This window comes from Equus caballus, chromosome 7, assembly GCF_041296265.1.
Source record: "Equus caballus isolate H_3958 breed thoroughbred chromosome 7, TB-T2T, whole genome shotgun sequence".
NCBI lineage: Eukaryota > Metazoa > Chordata > Mammalia > Perissodactyla > Equidae > Equus > Equus caballus.
Genome location: NC_091690.1, coordinates 26505179 through 26523966, shown reverse-complemented (window position 1 = coordinate 26523966; position 18788 = coordinate 26505179). Strand labels below are relative to the sequence as shown.

Here is an 18788-nt window from a genome sequence, read left to right as displayed (position 1 = left end):
AAAAGGCGGTGTGAGTGTCAGTGTCACATCTGGCATTGACAGGGAGAAAATGCCCTGACTGGTGAAGAAATACCACATGGCTCTGTGTACAGAGCTTTACAGGAACAAAGCACTTTTTCTCGTTTGACCTTCAAAACAACCCTTTGCAGTGGACCAGAGGACTGAGGTTCAGAGAAGTTGAGTGACTTGTCCAGGGTTCCATAGCTACTAAGACGTCCACCCGGAACTGACCAGCCCCAAGCCCCTTCAAGTGGTACCTTACCTTTTATTGGCAACTTGGCGGAATATGCTTCTGCTGGATTGTAGATGCCCATACTGGGTTGAATAATGTCCCCCAAGAATTTATGTCCACCCGGCTCCTCAGAATGTGACCTTATTTGGAAATGTGGTCAATGTAGATGCAATTAGTTAAGTTAGACTAGGTCATACTGGAGGAGGATGGGCCCTTAATCCAATGCGATTGATGAGAGAAGACACAGACACAAACATGCGCAGAGGGAAGATGCTGTGAAGACCTCAGGGAGAGTGCCGTGTGAAGATGGAGGCAGAGATTGGAGTGATGCTGCCATAAGCCAAGGAGCGTCTGTGGCTCCCAGAACCTGAGCGGGAGGCAGGCAAGGAAGGTTCCTCCGCTGGCTTCAGAGGAAGCACGGCCCCGCCACACCTGGATTTTGGACTTCGGGCCTCCAGAACTGGAGACAATCGAATTCTGCTGTTTAAGCTGCGCAGCGCACGGTACTTTGTTCTGGAGCCCCAGGAAGTGGATACAGCGCCCGTGGCAGGGGTTGTGTCTTACTCTTCTTTGTTCTTCCTGTTCCCTCCAGAGCTGCCATGTCTTTCCCCGTCCTTGACACTTATACACCCAGAGCGGCTCAATCCTGGTAGCCCATCCCCTAGGTAGACAAGGGTTTCAATCCTTGACTGAGATTATATTTATTGCAGCAAATTCACCTGTCTCAGGTGCCTCATTAGACACTGTCACACCTGTCTAATCCTATTTGGCTCTGGCTTTTATTTAGTGTGACATCTACCTTCTCAGCTATACCAAGAGTGTGCCCTGTGGGCATGATGTTGTCTGGGAGGGCAGGTAGACGGCGGTGTGGCCATTGTGCCTTGGGAACGGGGTTTTGTCTTGCAGCCCCCTCAGAGAATCCCTGAGTCCTTCGGCCTGGGGCTGGTGGTCTCAGGCTGGCGCTGAGGGGTCATGCTGGATCTGCTCTCGGCCGTCAAGCGTGGGCTGGACCAGTGAAGGCGGGTGTAGGCCTGGGGCCATGGCCTTGTTTCTCGGGGGGCAGAGATGCTGAATTTTCTGCTTTTGCATTAGAAGGCCCTCCAAGGCGAGCATCCGATCTTGCTCAGGCTGTCACATAAAGGGAAATCTTGAGAAGGGCAGTGACCCTCCCTCCCAAAAAAGGTATTTCCCCTACCAGAGCCATTGAGCCAGGCCGTTGCAGATATTTGAGTCTAATCTTTGCCTGTTTACTGTTTCTGTCGCTGTCCCTGGATAGCCTCTTTATGCTGGGACTTCCTGCTACTTCTCCTTGTGCTGAAGGTGGGCTGGGAGGGGTGGAAGGAAGGCAGGTTAGGGGTGATGGAGAAGAGGTGGTGAATCAGAAAGAACATGGGCTCACTTTGAGTCCCAGCTTAGCGATCTTCTAGCTAAAGAAAGTCTGAAATATGTCTGGAAACTAGGCTCGCTGGAAGAGATCTCATTTATCTTTGTAAATGAGTGCCTGGCACACAAAAAGTACTTAAATGTTGCTTGAGTAAATTTAGTTTCAAACACAACTCCTGGGGGCCAGCCCTGTGGCCGAGTGGTTAAGCTTGCACGCTCCGCTTTGGCGGCCCAGGGTTTTGCCCATTCGGATCCTGGGCACGGACATGGCACCGCTCATCAGGCCACACTGAGGCGGCATTCCACATGCCACAAGTAGAAGGACCCACAACTAAAAATATACAACTATGTACTGGGGAGATTTGGGGATAAAAAGCAGAAAAAAAAGAAGATTGGCAACAGTTGTTAGCACAAGTGCCAATCTTTAAAAAGAGAACGAAAATGCCCCAAAACCAAAAAAAACCCATCACTCCTGCTGCAAAGGGAGATAACTCTGGCAGGAGTGTAGGGGAGAGTCGGGGAGACCAGGTAAGAGGCAGTTGCAATGGTTAGGGGGAAAGATGGAGAGGGCCTTAATTAAGGCGTGGTCCGCAGGGATGGAGAAGATGAAGAGGAGGGGACATATTCTTCATTGATATTCTACACCGTGTTGTGCCCTATGCTATGTGCTATATGTAAGATAACTAATTTTGTCCTAATAATCTTGCAAACTCAGTCTTAACGTTCCCGTTTCACAGATGAGGGAACTGAGGGACCTGGCCCAACACCACACGTTTTGTGCTTGGCAGGTGATCAGAGCACAAGCTTGCGCAGGACGATGGCTGCTGGAATTTGAGGACATTGCTGATGCAGAATCCAAAGGACTGGCTGTGGGAGGAATTGGGGATGACTCTGAGGTTTCTCTGTGGGTGATGAGTTGACAGTTGTTAATGGGACCATTAACAGATGAGTTCATTGGGTTGACCCCGTTGGAAGAGGGAAGGCTTTTAGATTGTCTACGTCTAGGCCTTGCCAAATCCCGCAGATGATCATTTATTGATAATGTTGGTTCCTCTGGCTTGCCTGAGTGCTTTTGGCCACGAAGTGATGCTCAGGTAGAGGTTGCTCAGCTCCTTGAGGCCACTCGGCCTCCATGGGATTCCTAGGATGCCGACACAGTGCCGCCAGGTGGTGGAAACCTACTTCCTTACCCCGGCTCCCCACTTTGCTTCCAAGTAGACTTATCTCAGGCCTGAAAGGCCATCAGTGAGCAGCACTTCATGAGGTTCAACATGCAGACCCGGTCCTGGCTGTCCCTCACGCGGTCTCCCTTAGCTCTGCTCCTCTCCCTCCCCTTTACCCAGAATCAAAGTTCTTGAACTTGAAAGTCTCTGGCCCAGGCCGTCCCTTGACCTCATCCTGGGCTCTGTGAGAGTCTCTCATTCATCAGACACTTACTGAGCACTACGATGTGCTGGGCACTGGGGACACACAGAGGAATGAGGCGCCTCCCCTGCTTCTGCAGCTCTTTGACAAGGTGCAGATGGTGACCTGGCCGGATATCTCACTGTGATCTGCTGGTGAGCAAGGCGGTGGAACAGCAAACAGAGCCAGAGTCAGGGCAGCCCACCGAGGAGGTGACATTTGAACTGAGCCTATGAGCGTGAACAGGACTTGGTCAGGTGGAAAAGTGGGAGCCAAAGGGGAGAAGGGCATTCACAGCGAAGAGAAGAGTTTGTGTGCGTTTGGGGAACCAGCTATTAATTCTATTAAATAAATAAATAAATAAAAATTAATTAACATTTATTGGCATCTTCTCTTTGCCAGCGTTGCGTTGGGGTCTGGGAAAAGAAGTAATACGTGGCCCCTATTTTGAGAAATTCATAAGACATATTCTTTTGCAGGACCTGTATGCAAAATAGGGCATTTGGACACAGACCTGTGTCCAGACTAGAAGTTCCAAACTAGGTTCTTGAACTCAGGGATTATGCAAGATGATCCATTGGGATAGGAGAAAAAAATACTGAAACTTCTATTTATGTGTATTTTCAAATTAAAACTGAAGAAAGAATTTGAGCTTTTCTAATAGTTGCTCTATGGGTTGACCCTGGTACTTGCACTTAGCCCCGATGTCACACATGTTGCGTGGGTCTGATGGGGTCTGAGGGAAGCGGGGCATGGGGACGTCCATGACAACCCACAGATGGGTCCTTGCATCTTCACCCACTTTTAGCGTATTGTGACCTATTTACACTTGCTCGTGAAGTGGATTTGTGGGTGGTCTTGTCTAGTTTTAACTAAACAGACCCTCACACAATGGACAAGGAGCTTAGTGAGTTTTCTGAAAAGATACAGGAGGTTGGAGAGAAGGCCAGTAATGCAAGCATAAGTAGAGAGCAAGGAAATGGCAAGGATGTTGCTCCCTGACTCTTAGAATGGGCTCCTCATTATCGTTCCGTCTTAAGTTAAAAACTATAAAAATCTAATCATAATTGATAGAAGCTGACCAGAAATATTCAAAATTGTCAAGATGTTTTGAAATATAGATTCAAATCTCCTGATATTAGCAATACTATTTCTCTAAGGGTTTATTGTCCTTCAGATTTTGGCTAATGATGGCAGTACACGTAAACATAATTTACATGCAAATAAATATACATAAGTGAGGGATGGGTGCCAAAATTTTTTATCATCAGGGATCAAAGGGGTTTGGAGAACACAGGTCTGGACAATAAGGAGCCAGGAGGAGTTGTTGAAGCAGGAGGATGATTTGTTTTTTTCTTCATTAATTTTGGAAAACCCTTCCACCCCTGGCAGCAGTGTGGAGTGAGACTGGGGTAGAGAGGACAGTAGGGGACTATTGCAGAAGTCCCGGTAGGGACGATGAGGTCCTGAACCAGGTCAGAGGAACCAGGAGAGCAGAGAGAAATTTTACATGTGGATTAGACTTGGTGACTAGGTTCGGAAAACAAGGCTGGCGGGGGATCCAGGGTGAGTCCCAGTTCTTTGAATGACCCGGCAAATAGTGGTACTATTTACCAAGGTGGCAAACAGAGGTGAGGGATGGGTTTGGGAAGGAAGATGAAGAGTCTGGATCTGAGCAGGTTGAGTCGGAGACGCCAGTGAGAGCCCTGGATGGAGCTGGCCTGCCGGGTCCAGCTTCTGGAGGTCTCGGGGCTGCAGGCACCCTTCCCCAGGCAGGGCCTGCTGAGTGATGGTGATGACAGTGCTTGAAGGAAATGAAATGAGTCAGTTGGGCCGTAATAGTATCTTCTGTCCAGTCTTCTCGATTCTAGCCAGGCTACTAGGCACCATGTCCCAGGGATCAGACCCAGACCACTTGTATTTCATTTCTGGGAACCACCCAAAGTATAGGTACCCCTCATCTTCTGCCTCCTCTGAGCCATCTTGGATGTGACCAGGCCACTTACTGATGGTACTTCAGACTCAAGTTATTGGGAAAGCCGGATTAGGCTGGGTGTGTCCTTGCTGTCATCTTCTGCTGATAAGATAAGCAAAGTGCAGGGCAGGGCAGGGCAGGAGCTGGGTGGGGTGGGATGGGGTGTGGGTGCTGTGTAGTCACCCAGGTAGGGACAGGTGTTGGACCACTGAGAAGGCTCCACTGGAGGCCATGCTTTACAACAGAAATATTTCATTCTGTCCTGGTCTGGTCATTTCTGAGTTGGGATATCCGGGTTGCTCCAGTTTGGGGTGTGCTTGACTGAGAGGCCATCTGGGGTTTGACAGGGAGAAGGCTATCCATTTTATCAGTGATGACTCTGAGGATGGCACCCAGAACCACCATCCTGAACAGGATCTTGGGGTCTGTGTGTATGGGGGTGGGATGGGGTGTGTGAAATCGATACAAGGTTGGCAGCTATCTTATCTCCCATTTTAGTATTTTTCTTTGGAAGGGAAAAGAAGAAAACCAAAGAAAAAAAATTGAGTAATTTAAGAGAGTAAAGTAGATTTAGAAATAAAGACAGGAAGATGGAGATGAGAAAGAGACAGAGAAGGAGAGACAGAAAACAGGAAGGAGAGTGGAAATGTCCGTAGAAAATTACCCGCTGGAGGAAAGAGAAAGAAGAGTGGAATTAAGACAGACAGAAACTGAGGGAGACAGAAAAACAGACGGAGGTTGATGAAGAGGCAGAAACTCACAGACGTGGATGAGACAGAGGGCAAGGGGTTGGGCGTGTGGAGGGAGGGATAGAGAGAGGCTGTGTGGGTGAAGTCCTTGCCCGCCATCTTCCTTCCTTCCCCGCCATCTGCCTGGTTCCCAAACACAAAATCGAAGGAGCCAGAGCCCCAGTGAACTGCCTGTCTCCATTCCTAACCATCGGCCGGTTTGCAGGAAGAGGTCAGAGCGGCTTTCTCTGCTGGACTGGGACCCTTGAACAGGGTCTGGAGAGGAGCAGGCTGACCTGCGGTCCTGGCCCCGTGAACTGGAGGAGTACCTGATGCGAGGCACTAGCTCTGGGTGCTTCTCTCGGCCTGCTTTTCTTTATGAGGGAACAGAATTGAAAGCCTGCGTGGCGGCTGGTCAAGGGCCTTCCAGTTCCGAGGGGGAGATTGAGTTCTAACAAACCTGGACTGAGGTAGCATGTGGGGTGGCTGTCCTTTGTAACCGTCACACATTGAGTGGCATTGTTACTTGCACACCAACAGCCAGGCTGTGGGCTGCAAAAGCGGGAAACCTCTGAGCAGTGAGGGCTGGTTTTGCAAAGTCAACTCATAATGGGAAGAGAAACGCCTTCTTGGAGGCCCAGGGAACGGAGATCTGACTGGCTTAGTCAGTGAGACTCACGCATCTAGAGAAAGAAAGTGTCATCAGAAGGGGGATCCCGAGTGTGGAGGAAATGGTGTTCACAGATCCAAGCGTGCCCGGGCGAGAGGACAGGGCCTGGGAGCGGGGGCACAAGCAGGTTCTGCTTAGAGAGGTACCCTCTGTGGAGCCCTGGTGGTGTTTATGGGGCCCTCCCGGAGCGCCCACTCCACTTCCCTGGTCTGGTTGTGTGTTCACCTGGTAACCCTGTTACTGCTTGGGCCTCCCCAGGACACTGATGCTGGGAAGAAGATAACCTGAGGTGGGAACTCACCACACTAGTCCCTGGAGTAGTTTACTATTAAAAGAAAATCAATATATGGCATAACAGTAGCGAGAAATGCCACTTAGTGAGTGAGCACTTAGCAGACTCTGCTAAATGCTTTACGTGAATGAGTCATCCAGTGCTCCCAGCGATCTTGTGAGGTGGGCATTATTTCCTCCATTTCCAGATGGGAAAACAGGCCCAGATCTGGGGTTTGCAGCTAGTGCTTGGGGGAGGCGGGAATCAGGAGGATGACGGGCTTGGAGCCCAGGCCCATCGACAGCCTCTCAGTCACCGCACTGAATATGGGCAGGGTGTGTCTGTCGTGGAGGGGGTGGTGCAGGGAGTCCCATCTCTGGACAGGCAGGGTTGCAATGAGATGCTAGAACTGGTGACTCGGCAGAAGTGGTGATTCTGGGAGGCTCTGCTGGCCCGGGGACCTCCCCCTGGGAGTCCCCCAAACCTGCAACCAGGACCACTGTGACCGGAGGACGCAGACTGGAGGAGCCTTCTCAGTCCCTTAGTCTTGGATCAGTAAGCGAAGATTTAGAGGGCCAGCGTGGGTGTCTGCCTGGGGATGAAAGGACGAGGGCAACTCAGCAGGACGGGAGCGGACGTCTGTCCTCCGGGCTGGCTGAAGAGAGCTTTGGAAGGCGACGGGAACCATCATTCCAGGAGACCTGGAGCTGGCAGGGAACCGGAGGAAGCGAGGGGAGAAGGGGGTTGTTAGAGACGAAGAAAAGGGGAATCCCTCTAGCCTCCAGCTCTGTGGAGGGGCCTCCAGGCAGCCAACGCCTGTCTCCCCACCCAGGACCCAGGGGCACCCGGCGTGGTAAGCTTGGAAAGGAAAAGAGCCAAGGACGATCTCTCAGGGGAGCGAGGCAGCCACCTCTGGGTTCCCACCACTACTCCTTCCCAGGGCCGCCTCCCGCCATCCACCCTCCACTGCCAGCAGGCAAAGCAAAACCCTGCCTCATGCCTTCCGAAGCCAATAGATCTTATTTTAGTATTTTCCAGCTCTTTGATCAGCACCATGAGTTAGTTGCAAGAGGGCTGTAGGGGGGATGGAGAGGGGATGTTCACCCTCGGAGCATGGGGAGGGGGCCGGAACTCCAGTTGGTGGAGGGAGAGCTCAGCCTCCCTCCACATCCTTGCTCACCCAGGCGGGTGTAAGGTGAAGAGTCGTCTGGGCGCTAGGTGGAAACTCCAGGCAACAGCCCTTCCCCACTCTGGGGAGAGGCGTGAGAGTGGATGTGGTTTGAGAGAGCCCCCAGAGCGTGAGAATGGGGTTGGCGGCTCGGGGCCCTGGCCTCCTGGTGCCCCAGCCAGCCCCTCCTCTTTGTCCCACACAGGTGGGTCTGCAGGTTTGTCTGCTAGGGCGGTGCACCCTCCACCGCTCCCAGCGGGCTCCCCATGCTCAGGGTGAGGAGATAACATGCTAATCAAGTTCTTCTGGCCTCCCCCGCCTGCAGGTTCTTAGCTGGCTACAGCACAGCACGTATTCTCCTTCCATTTTCCCTGCCATAGAGGGAGCAAGAGGGCGCTGGTCCTGAGTAGGACCCTGCTGCCCTATTGGGGCCCCTGGTTCTCTACTAGCCTATCCAGCAGGGGTTGGGAACCTCACCCTGCGCCCCCAGATCTAGGTACTCCATGGTTTCATCTGGGCCCAGAGTGAGGCAGAGGATGGGGGAATCCAGATGCTTTTCCAGGTGAAGCAGCAAAGGAATGGAGACAGAGCCACATCTAGAGGGCCTGCCGAGACTGGGGCATCCTGACCAGCCCAGCGCAACCAAAGGCCCATCATTTTGCTTGTCTTGGCAATGGAGCTTCCATGACACACAGTATTTCTTTTTTTCTTTTTTTTTTTGCAGGGGAAGATTCACCCTAAGCTAACATCTGCTGTCAATCTTCCCCTTTTTCTTCCGTTTTTTCCCGCTAAAGCCCCAGTACATAGTTATGTATGGCTGTAAATTCTTCTGGTTCTTTTACATGAGCCACTACCACAGCATGGCTACTGACAGAGAGGGGTGTGGTTCCGTGTCTGGGAACCAAACCTGGGCCACCCTTCGTGCTGAACTTTAACCGCTAGGCCATCAGGGCTGGCTCAGTATTTCTGTATTTTTAACAATGGTAGCAGGCACTGTGTAGTGCTTTGCAATTGGCAAAGTTCTTTCACAGGTTTTCTCATTTAAGCCTTAAGGCAGTCCATGAGGTGGGCCTTATCAGGCTGCTCATGGTTCCAATTGAGGGAGGTGGCCCCTCAGGGAGTGGCAGAGCCAGAAACCCAACAGGTTTGAGGGCTCTGCTGGGTGCTCTCCTCTTCTCTCCAGAACATTCGTTAGAAAACATCACTCCCCTTTCCTTACGGAGGCCAACTGCTCACGTGTCTAGGGGTTAAAGGTGACAGGGCCCTCCGCATTCATGACCTCATCTTCTCACTTTTCGCATCATTTCTATGGGATGGGAAGACATTTACTGTGCGGTCCCATAGCCCTCTGGGATTATAGCATGTTTACAGATGGCTGGGTCTCCCAGAGGTTTTTAGTGCCCTCCCTGCCTCCTGCAGATGCCAGTGCTGGACCAGGCAGGTGCTCAGTAGTGCCTGGTGAATTGGACTGAGGCTGTGCCCAGGAATGCCAGCCTGTGAGAGACACCAGAGTCAGGGAGCTGGGAGGGCCCCACCTGTCCAGATAAGGATCCCGCCTGGTGAGAGGAGGCTGGTGGAGGCCTGGGCCAGGAGAGAGGCCTCACCCCAGCTATGCCAGGGGCTCTGGTGACATTTCTGCTCAATTTGTAACTTGCCCCATTTGATCTCTCTCCTGCTTCCGAAAGTTACCAGCAAAACGTCAGGGACACAGGGCTCTGTTTCAGGGAAAGGAAGATGAGGGAGGTGCTCTGTACCTGCTGCCTCCTCCTCTGCAGAAGGACACCTCCCGCTCTATTTCTTCCCCTGGTCCCCAGACCTGGGCTCTTGGTCAAGTCCCAGAGCAGTGTGGCCTAGAGGCAGGACATCCTCCGTACTCCAGGCTTGGAGTCACGGGCAGACCCAGTCGGGGCCCCCGGCTCTTGGCTCCCACTTGCTTTAGTAGAGAGGTGCCCGCCCCGAGTTTCCCCAGGCGCTGAGTTTTCTCAGGTTCTTACAAGTGGGTTTCTGATCCGGTCCCTATGCCAAGCTCTTGTTCTAGGACTTGCACTCAGGTTATCATGACCTCTGGCTCTGGCCTCTCACCTGCCCATTAGGCACCCCATCCTGAGGTCCATCATTTCCCCCTGTGCCATGCCATCATTGCCTGCTGGACCCCCATCCACAGCTGCCCCGGCTGCCCGGGCCTGCACTGCCCCTCCTTGGGTCCATTTCCAGCCCCGGGTCTTTCCCACAAGCCTGGCCCTGGGGTGAATCCTGACCTGAAATTGGCTAGGAGGAGAGAAACCTCAGTGGAAGGAAGGGTGAACCAAGAATCAGGGACAGTGGACCACCCTGGGGGCCATGGGGAAGTCCTGAGAGGGACTTAGCAGCCAAAGTGAGCCTATGAAGCTGGTCCCTCTGCTTCATGGACTGTTCTCCTGGCCCTTTAACATGGTGGCCAGCCCCATGGCCTGGGGGCCTGAGATGTCTTTAAAAACAATTACAGAACTTGTTGTAATTAAGTAGGACTGACTCCCAGCTAGGTCATAGGGTCAATAGACTTTAATCCCCTGCTTGTGGTTACCCTACCCCTGGGCCAGGTATTTATTTTTAAGCTATTCATGTTTAATTCCACAAAAATTGCACCATGAAGCAGACATTATGGGAGATTACTGGGAAAATGAAGATAGGAGTGACTTTGGGCCTGCTTCACATTTAACTCAGGTTCAGTAGGTTGACCCCTTCTAGTGGACTGTGACATGTGGCTTCCACACAGACTGACTTGCCTTTGAGACACAGATGCTTCAGGTCTCTGTGGTTGGAGCAATTAAAAGTTGGGCTTGGGGCTACAGCCCTGTGTGGTGAGTGCTCATTACATCTTCCTGTTGTTGTTATTAATCATTGTAGTGATAGCAGCCCCGCAGACTGGGGACAGGTAGGTGCCAAGCAGATTTAGTGGTGTGTGTATGTGTGTCTGCTGGGGGTTGGGTGGGGAGGAGTGGCAGGGTGGAGAGAACCAAGATGCCATGTGACTCAGAGTGTGGATGGCCCCGCTCCACCCTCCCCTGCTGGTTACCTGTGGCTTTGTGTCCTCCTGGCTTTATAAAACTCAATCCCCAGTTGTCCATTCTCTAGCCACGCTCTTCCACATCCTCCAGCCTTCTCACTCCCTCGCTCTCATTACACCTGCCTCTCAGCCTCCTCAAGATTCCCGGCTCCTGAACCCTCGAATTTCTCTCAGTCCATCAGCCCCTTCTTGGCTTTGCTTTCAGCCCGCTCCTGCCCGGCTCCCAAGGTTAATCCCCTCAAGATGCCACTCTTTAGCAAATACCTTCATCTTTGTTCTGCCACACCTGGCCAGCAAAACTCTAACTCAGAGCAAGCCAACCATCCACCTACACCACCCCTGCACCTGGGATGCTGAAAAAGAATCCTTCCGTGTTGTGGATGTGACCACAGCAACAGCATTGTCTCAAACCCCGAGTGGAGCTCTCCCCACCCTTGGAGATCTCTCTGTATGCCTGTGGTCAGCTCTCTCCCCCAAGAGGCTCTGTCAAATTTTCAGGGCTCTCCTAGAGTTCCTCATCGTGCTGCCCCCTCCCCCAATACTCTCAACAAATGTCCTGACCTCCTACAGCACAGAGAAAGTAGAGACGCTCAGATAAGAGTACTTTCGATTTTTTGCCTCCTCTTACCCCTCCCACAATCACAGACATGTCTATATCCAAACCTCCCTAATTTCCCGTCAGTTTTAATGGGAGATTTGTTCTTCTCCTCAAAGCCTTCTGAGCTCCGTTCTCTCCTTCTTGAGAAAGTGAGCATGAGTTGGCGGCTCCTTCCGTGTCTTCACTGCCTCTCTCTCCACAGCGTTAGGGGAGTCCAAGTCTCCCTTCTCTCAGACACATCTCCCTGGACTCTGCGTCCTGCTCCAGCTCTGCCACCAGATTGCTCTCCTTCCCTTCACTGCTCAGCCTGGGCAGAGAAGTCATCCCTTATCACCAGGAGGCTCCCATCATCTCTCTCCAGGATGACCCTTATGGCTGCCTAAAGGGTCCCTTTAGCTTGGTCTTGCTCCTAACCTGTCTGTCCCCACACTGTGGCTGGAGTGACCCTTCTAAGGAGCCAGTATAACAGTGCCTCTCCTTGACAGAGCAGCAAGGCCCCCATGACCTGCCCTCAGCAACCACTTGACATAGCCTCTGACTGGCCACGCTGAGCCTTTGTTTGGGGCCATGTGGTCTCTCCTGCCTCTTGGCCTTCAGTTTAGAGGGCTTTCTTCCTTCATGGCCTCCTCTGCTTGGAAACCGACTACTTAGTCATCCTTTACAAATCAATGCAGCTATGGCCTCATCCAGGAACGCTTCCTTGGCACCACCCCCAACTCTGGGCTCTGTGTGGCCCCCAGTGCTCTCAGAACCCTCATGCTCACCTCTTAAAGCACTTACTGCCCTGTAATATTTCAGCTCCTCCATCTCCTTTACCAGAAGTCTGGGGCTGTATCTCTCATTTCCATTTGCCTGCTCTGGTTGTCAAAACAACGGTACATGATTATCAAATAAATAATCAAGGAGAACTTCCTAGAAAAGGCAATTATTAAGTAGTATTTTGTAGGAAGACGTTAAATGGTGTGAAAAGGAGGATGTGAACGAGCTGTAGAGTGGGGTTCTCTGACTCAGATTCTATCAGGAACTACGGTGAACTCAGGGAAATGACTAGAATATTTAATGAGGGGAAAGGGGACACCAGCAGAAAGCCTGCCTCGTTGAAAGGTGTCACGTTCAACTTATGACTACAATTCTGTCCAGGCTGAACAAAGTACAGTAGTTTGCTGTCCCTGATTCCAGGTGACGGGGCTGGGGGAGGTGGTGGTGGCACTGTGTGGCGCAGAGTGAGGAAGGCTCTTGGAATAGAGTAGCTGGTGGGCTCCTTAAGAAATCAAAAAGGGGAGGGTATGACTTTGCTGTGTGACTCCCTGTGGGATCAGGTCTCCATAGCTTATCCTGGCCTTGGCACAGATCCCAGGTCTCTTGGAGATCCCTAGCATTTGAGGCACGCATGCAGAGGCTGCCAGACTGGCCTTGGAAGCCACAGGCAGGAGTGTCAGACCAGAGACAAAGGAAGCAGGGATGGCCTTCTCTTTTCTGCTCTGAGACCTCCTAGACAGATGTGAAGACCACTTCACTGCCAGGGTTAACCAGGTCCGCGGGGCGTCTTTGGGACCATGGGTGAGATGAGTCCTCATAGTCCCTTCCAGCCAAGGAATTAAAGAAACTGTAAAACTTGATCCTCCATGTGAATCAGACGCTGGTAATCACGTTGCTCTGGGGTATCAAGCTGCTGTGCAGGATGTCCAAGGATTGGGCCCTGCCTGTTGCCTTTAGTTCTTGGGGAAGGGGGGGGGGGGGGTGCCGGTGGCCATTTCAGCCACGAGGGGGCGCACAGGCTCCAGGAATGGTTCCTCAGGGCTCGGCTTCCTGGAGGAGCTGAATGAGGTATCCAGCAGGGGTGGCCAGAGTGTGAGAGCAATGACTGCCTGGGACACCAGGATTGAACTCTGACCTTTCAAAGTCACTCTGCCATTGTTCCCAGCAGTAGGGCCATCCATCCACTCATTTACTCTAGAAACATTTGCCCAGAACCCGGGAGGGCCAGCTCCGAGCTGGTAGGCTCTGGGGATAGAGACTCAGATCAGCCCGTCTGGACCCGGGGAGGAGCGCACAACCCGGGCAGGGAGGCGGACCCTCAAAACTAAAGTTTCCATGTGGGGTATTTGTGCTGTGACAGAGGGATGTACTGAGCACCATGGGGGCACCCAGAAGGGAGTGTGGAACTCTCGGGGACTCGGAGGAAGGCTTCCCTTTTTGGGTAGTGTTTGCTTGGGTCCTGAAGAGGAAGTAGGAGTGCGACAGAGGGCAACAGGCTGAAAAGTTAGGGAAAATGCAGTCCGGGCAGGGGAATGCCATGAGCCCAGGAACAGGCCGGCCTGTCTGAGTTGGCTAGACAGGCGAATGTCCAGTGGGAGGAGGCTGGCCAGTGGAGGGCGTTGGCCTTCTGGTTGGGGGAGAGATGGGAGCTTATCTCTGAGGAGAGAGGAGTCCTACTTGGGAACGCCGGCAGACCCAGGCTTTGTGGGGGCTGAAGCTTACACGGTTTTGGAGGCTTTCTTAGAACAAGAATACAAAGTTATTAATGCAAAATTAGGCAGAGGGGCTTGGAAGGGTCAATGCAAGTAAGGGGCCTGAAGCTGAAGTTTATTAGCTTCTAGCTTCCTGGAAAATCCCCCTCTGCGTGGGAGACCATCTTTCACATCTTCTCTGCTTCCTTTCAGGAACTCCCTGCTGACACCAAACTGCTTTGGCTCTCTTCCTGTCTCTCTCCCTTCTTGGGTGTCCTGGAGTCCCGGGGAGCCATACAAGGCTGGATTCAGGAAACCAGAGTCTGCGGTCTCTTCTGGAGGAAGGGAGGCAGAGCAGTTCTGCTGCAGGCAGGTGGGAGGTGGGGGGGATGACCTTTCATATTGACTCTACACAAATAGTGCCCCGCAGCTGTTCCAAGCGGCACCTTTGACTCTATCCTGCAACTCTTGTTAGTGCCTTAAATAACGCACAGGTGTGGCGGATTTTTCCCATCTGCCAAGCGCTCTCACACCTCTCACGGTGTTCTCACCACCTCCCAGTGAGGCGGGTCAACTCTTCCCTCAGCAGCAGGCTCATGGTTGGGCCTAAGGATGCCTGGCACGCTGGACCATGGCAGGTGGGCCTTCACGCCTAGGGCTCCCCCTTCTTCCCCCTGTTGCCTCTTGTTCACTGTCAGCCTGACAGTAATTAAACCCAAGATTGCCCTGCTCGGGCACCTGCACAGGGAAATGATTCACCGTAGAACTGAAACCACAGATGATGGGCTGGGGTTGGTGTTCCCGCTGCTGCAGTGTGTTTTGGTCGTAAGAGCAGGCACAGGTAGGGTGGAGCTGACAGCCTTTCTGACCCTGTTTGTCTGCACTGTGGTGAGACAGTTCTCACCTTTAGCCCCTTCCTGGGTGGCCGGGAGAGCTCACACCTGGGGAAAACCTCGATCTCAGGCTGTGCCTGAGCAATGGATCTCTGAGACTCAGCACTGATTTGCAGGATCTCCAGGGTGGTCCAAAGCCCACGTTTAACTTGGAGGTCTCAGCCAGGACAGGGGGAGGAGAGAGGTGGCCCTTATTCTAGCAGCTTTAAGCAAATAAGCAGTACAGAACATCTGCTCTGTTAGACTCTGTGCTAGCCCTAGGAGGACAGAGATGAATCAGCTGTGGCCTTGTCCTCACGGCTCACTCCAGCATCCACAGCCTCCTGTGTGTCAGGCACTGAGCTGGGCTGGGAGACACAGAGATGGATGAGCGACTGTGTGCCCATGCCCAAGGAGCTCACAGTCTCAGCAGAGAACAGTAAAAAGCATAACACAGTCTGTACGAAATTGGGAAGGACGCTTTCTCTGCTGCTTGTGCCACTGGCTGGAGTGAAGGGCAATGCCTTTGACCTCCATTGATTCTTTCTTGGCCCTGGACACAGGCAAAGACGAGCCTGCTTCTAACTCCCTTATGCATCCCCACAAAGAAGCATAGCGGAACCCTCTCTTTCTCCTGCTTCCCCAAATGGCAAGAATCAGAAATGGGAGAATGGAATGAGTCAAAGCATCTTCCTGCTCCCAGAGAAGTTCTTTCACAGGCACTTAGAGGAAGTAGATGGCATGGGATGGGAATGGGCTGGGGGAGGTCAGTGGAGCTATTTCCTCCAAAGGGTGCACAGAGGTTTGGGAGCCTGCGGTCTGGAGTTCAATACACAGCAGGGTGACTAGGGTGACAAGCAGGAGAGAGAGAGATGGGAATCATCCAAGTATTCAGGTGTTTCTAGATGCTTCAAGGCCAGATCCAGAAAACTCCAAAGCCTCTGAACTTGCAACCATACAAAGCAGCCCTGGTTTATCCTATTTTCTGCAACATGCACAACTCAGCCTGTACTTGTGGTCGGGAAGCAATAGGTAGGGGCTGGAGGAGGCTGGGGTGAAAAGGAGGCTGTGAGGCAGGAGGACCCCTGAAGGTGCTCAGAATGAGTACCCGCTACTCCGTGAGTGTCAGCTGTCTCCTCTCCTTCCCCTCCTGCCCCCAAAGTCTGGCAGACATCAAAAAGGAGAGTTAAAGAGTGAAAAGCTCCTTGCCCTTGAACTTCCCCCACGGCAGCAGGAGCCTGACGGTAGGGGTGGCTGATGGTGGGTGTGGGTGGCTGGGTGCCAGTGTTCCAGCTCCCTTGGGCTGTGCACGACTTCTGGCCTGTCTGAGCAGAGACTTGGCTTTGTCTGGGCTAGAGCTTCAGCACAGGTTCCCCCGGCTGGCCCTGTGGCACCCCTTCCTTGCAGGCTTCGGAGCTTGGGAGCCTCTGGGGTCACTCCATGCCCAGGACACTACCTGGGAGAAGGAATATACTCTATGATTCCCCAAAGCCCTTTGCTTCTTACCTCGTGTGAGCCTCACAACAATGCCACGAGGTAATATCACTCATTACCTCTTCATTTTACAGAAGACGATCTTGAAGTTCAGAGTGGCTCACCCAAGATTGCACACTGGTGTGTGCTGGGGCTGGGGCTCCAGTGCATGTCCCTCTGAAGGCAAGCCCTGTGCTCTTTCCAGGGCTCTAAAAAGAGGTTACACAGCCTCCGTATACCCGGTCCTCCAAGGAGCCCGGGCCTCTCGAAACCCCCCAGGCCCCAGAGCCCCACTATGGCATGAGGTGCTTTGAGCTCAGTGGCACAGGTCCCCCCCAACCTCCCTCAGCATCCAGCAGGGGAGGCACAGTTTACGTGGAGAAGGTGTTGCCAGGAATCCAGGCAGGTGCAGTTAGTGAGTCACGCAGACTTACAGCCCCTGAACTTTTTGCATCCTGCCTCCCATCTGTAAACAATTTTGCGTGTGCACTCTGATATTTCTGTATTTATAAATTATATTTGTACTTATGCTCTAGTGTATGTAACCCTTATAAAACACACAGGAAAAAATGTAAGTTAAAAAACGAGAAGGATGGCATAAACCTGCCAGAGTTACAGCTTCCCTTTGAGTTATTCTCAGTCTCCGGTTCAGTGTTTGGACCAGCCCTCTCGGCCAGCCCTTGGCAGAGCCGTCCCCCTTCTCTGGCTCACCGTGGCGTTGGTCCCCGGTGCTGCCCGGGCGGGGCAGTGGCTGCCCTGCTGAGCCTGGTGGAGGGCCCTCGCGTCTGCAGACGTCTGATGTCCTGGGCCTGCTGTCAGCATCAAGGGGCCCTTGTCTCCTGCGGCTGTTACAGTTCATGCTCGCAAGGTCTGGTGGGAAGTTTAGAGAGAGAGCACTTTGAGTTTTGGGTTACTGAAGTAGTGTATTATGATTATTGACTAAACTGTTGTGGTTTTTACTTATTCTTCTTTGCAACTCTTCGACCTGGGCTGTAGACCTGAGCTGGTGGGTGGGAGGAAATGTGAGGTGCAGGTTCCCCCTCCCCCTTCATGGCTCAGAGCCTGTGATGTTTTCTTCCTTCAGGACATTTTCTTCCCAGAAGGCATGGCCGCCTCTTCTGGGATGGCCTGGTGTTCGGCTGTTACTCATATGATTAATCCAGAGCTGTGTATGACCTTTGCCTCAGCCCCAAGCCACCTGTACCATTATTTACTTACCATTTCTCTTAAACGTGACTCGCTTTTTAAAATTAAATACTTCCTTTAACTTGTCCTAAGCAAGAAAGTCCACAGAAAGCCAGATCTGATGATGTGCTAATTATTATTCTTAAACACATTCAAGTAAATGTATAACTATTACAATAACAAAGTGGCCCAGGTACCACTCTCATCACCTCCTTCATGGCCACTGGGCCCACCCACACTCTGAGGAGCACTGATGTGGAGCAATGAAGAGCGAATCCTTGGCCAGGTTCCATCTGAGCTGGAAAGGCCACCTCCTAAGAGACCAGTGACAAGTCACTTGAAACCCTTAGGGCTGCTTTCTGCATCCCACCCTTCCCAAGACACAGACCCTGTCCTGCAAACCTCGGGCACTGAAACTGGCATCCTGGGGTGGGGTGGAGGGCCACAGGGATCCCCAGCCCACAGCAGTCATTTGCTCAAGCTGATCTAAAGGGACCTTTGCCTTGATTCCCACAAGGTGAGTACCACAGTGGATATCCCAAACTGGTGGCAGCTGAAATATTTTATTTGCTTCTCTGTTTATGCGGGCCAGACTCTTCAAGCAGAGGCAGCATCTTCCCCATCTCTCCCAATCCTTGGTCTCGGAGTAGGACGGTCTAAGATCTGGGGCCCTCCAAGATGGCTGGGGCTGGCTGCCGATGTACTACACATGCCTCCCCCTGGGTGACATCTTGGCTCTACTGGGACACCACCACGACTCCATTCAGGAAGAGCTAGGGGACCAGAGTTGACCTTCCAGGTGTCATCTGCTAGGAAGGCCCTAGAATGCCAACCTCAACAGCCCGACTTGGGGCCGGGGCTCAGTCTTGTGTGTTCTCTCTGTCTCTCTATCTCTGTTCTGTCTCTCTGTTGCCAGACACGTTTTTGACCATTTCTCTCAAGATCACCATGTTAGGAGTGGGGGTAACTCTTAGCAGTCAATTTACTCCTAAGGCTCGTTTAGTAGAAATGAGGCTCACTTCTAATTTTCTCACTGACTCTATCTTGCTCAGAGAAGTACTAAGACCAAGTATTCTTGGGACTGGCATCTACCGAGAAATCTGAAATGTTTATTTACCTTAAACACTTACTCAGAACAATACATCTCCAAACGTAAACACCTTCCTGTCTAACCTTAAGTACATTCAATATGACTCTCACCTTCTTGCTCTTCAGTGTGAGATAACTGGAACTACTTTCTTTGAGAAACTCCCTATACTGACTTTCATACAAGAGACTTTGGAAGACCCATCCCTCTGTCCTTCAGACCCAAATGGTGGCAGTCTGGCTGCAA

The 18788-nt window shown here is 52.2% G+C and overlaps 1 protein-coding gene and 1 long non-coding RNA gene across 8 annotated transcripts in view; one reads left to right on the top strand and one right to left on the bottom strand.

Moving 5' to 3' along the window:
• SMIM35 (small integral membrane protein 35) overlaps positions 1 to 18788 on the top strand; it is a 73248-nt gene that overhangs the window by 14678 nt on the left and 39782 nt on the right. The gene's annotated exons all lie outside the window — the stretch shown is intronic.
• Positions 4265 to 17135, bottom strand: LOC111774223 (uncharacterized). Its single transcript, XR_011440491.1, has 3 exons — positions 16982 to 17135; positions 7148 to 7370; positions 4265 to 6405 (listed from the first exon to the last, which is right to left on the bottom strand). It is a non-coding gene; the product is annotated as an uncharacterized lncRNA (long non-coding RNA).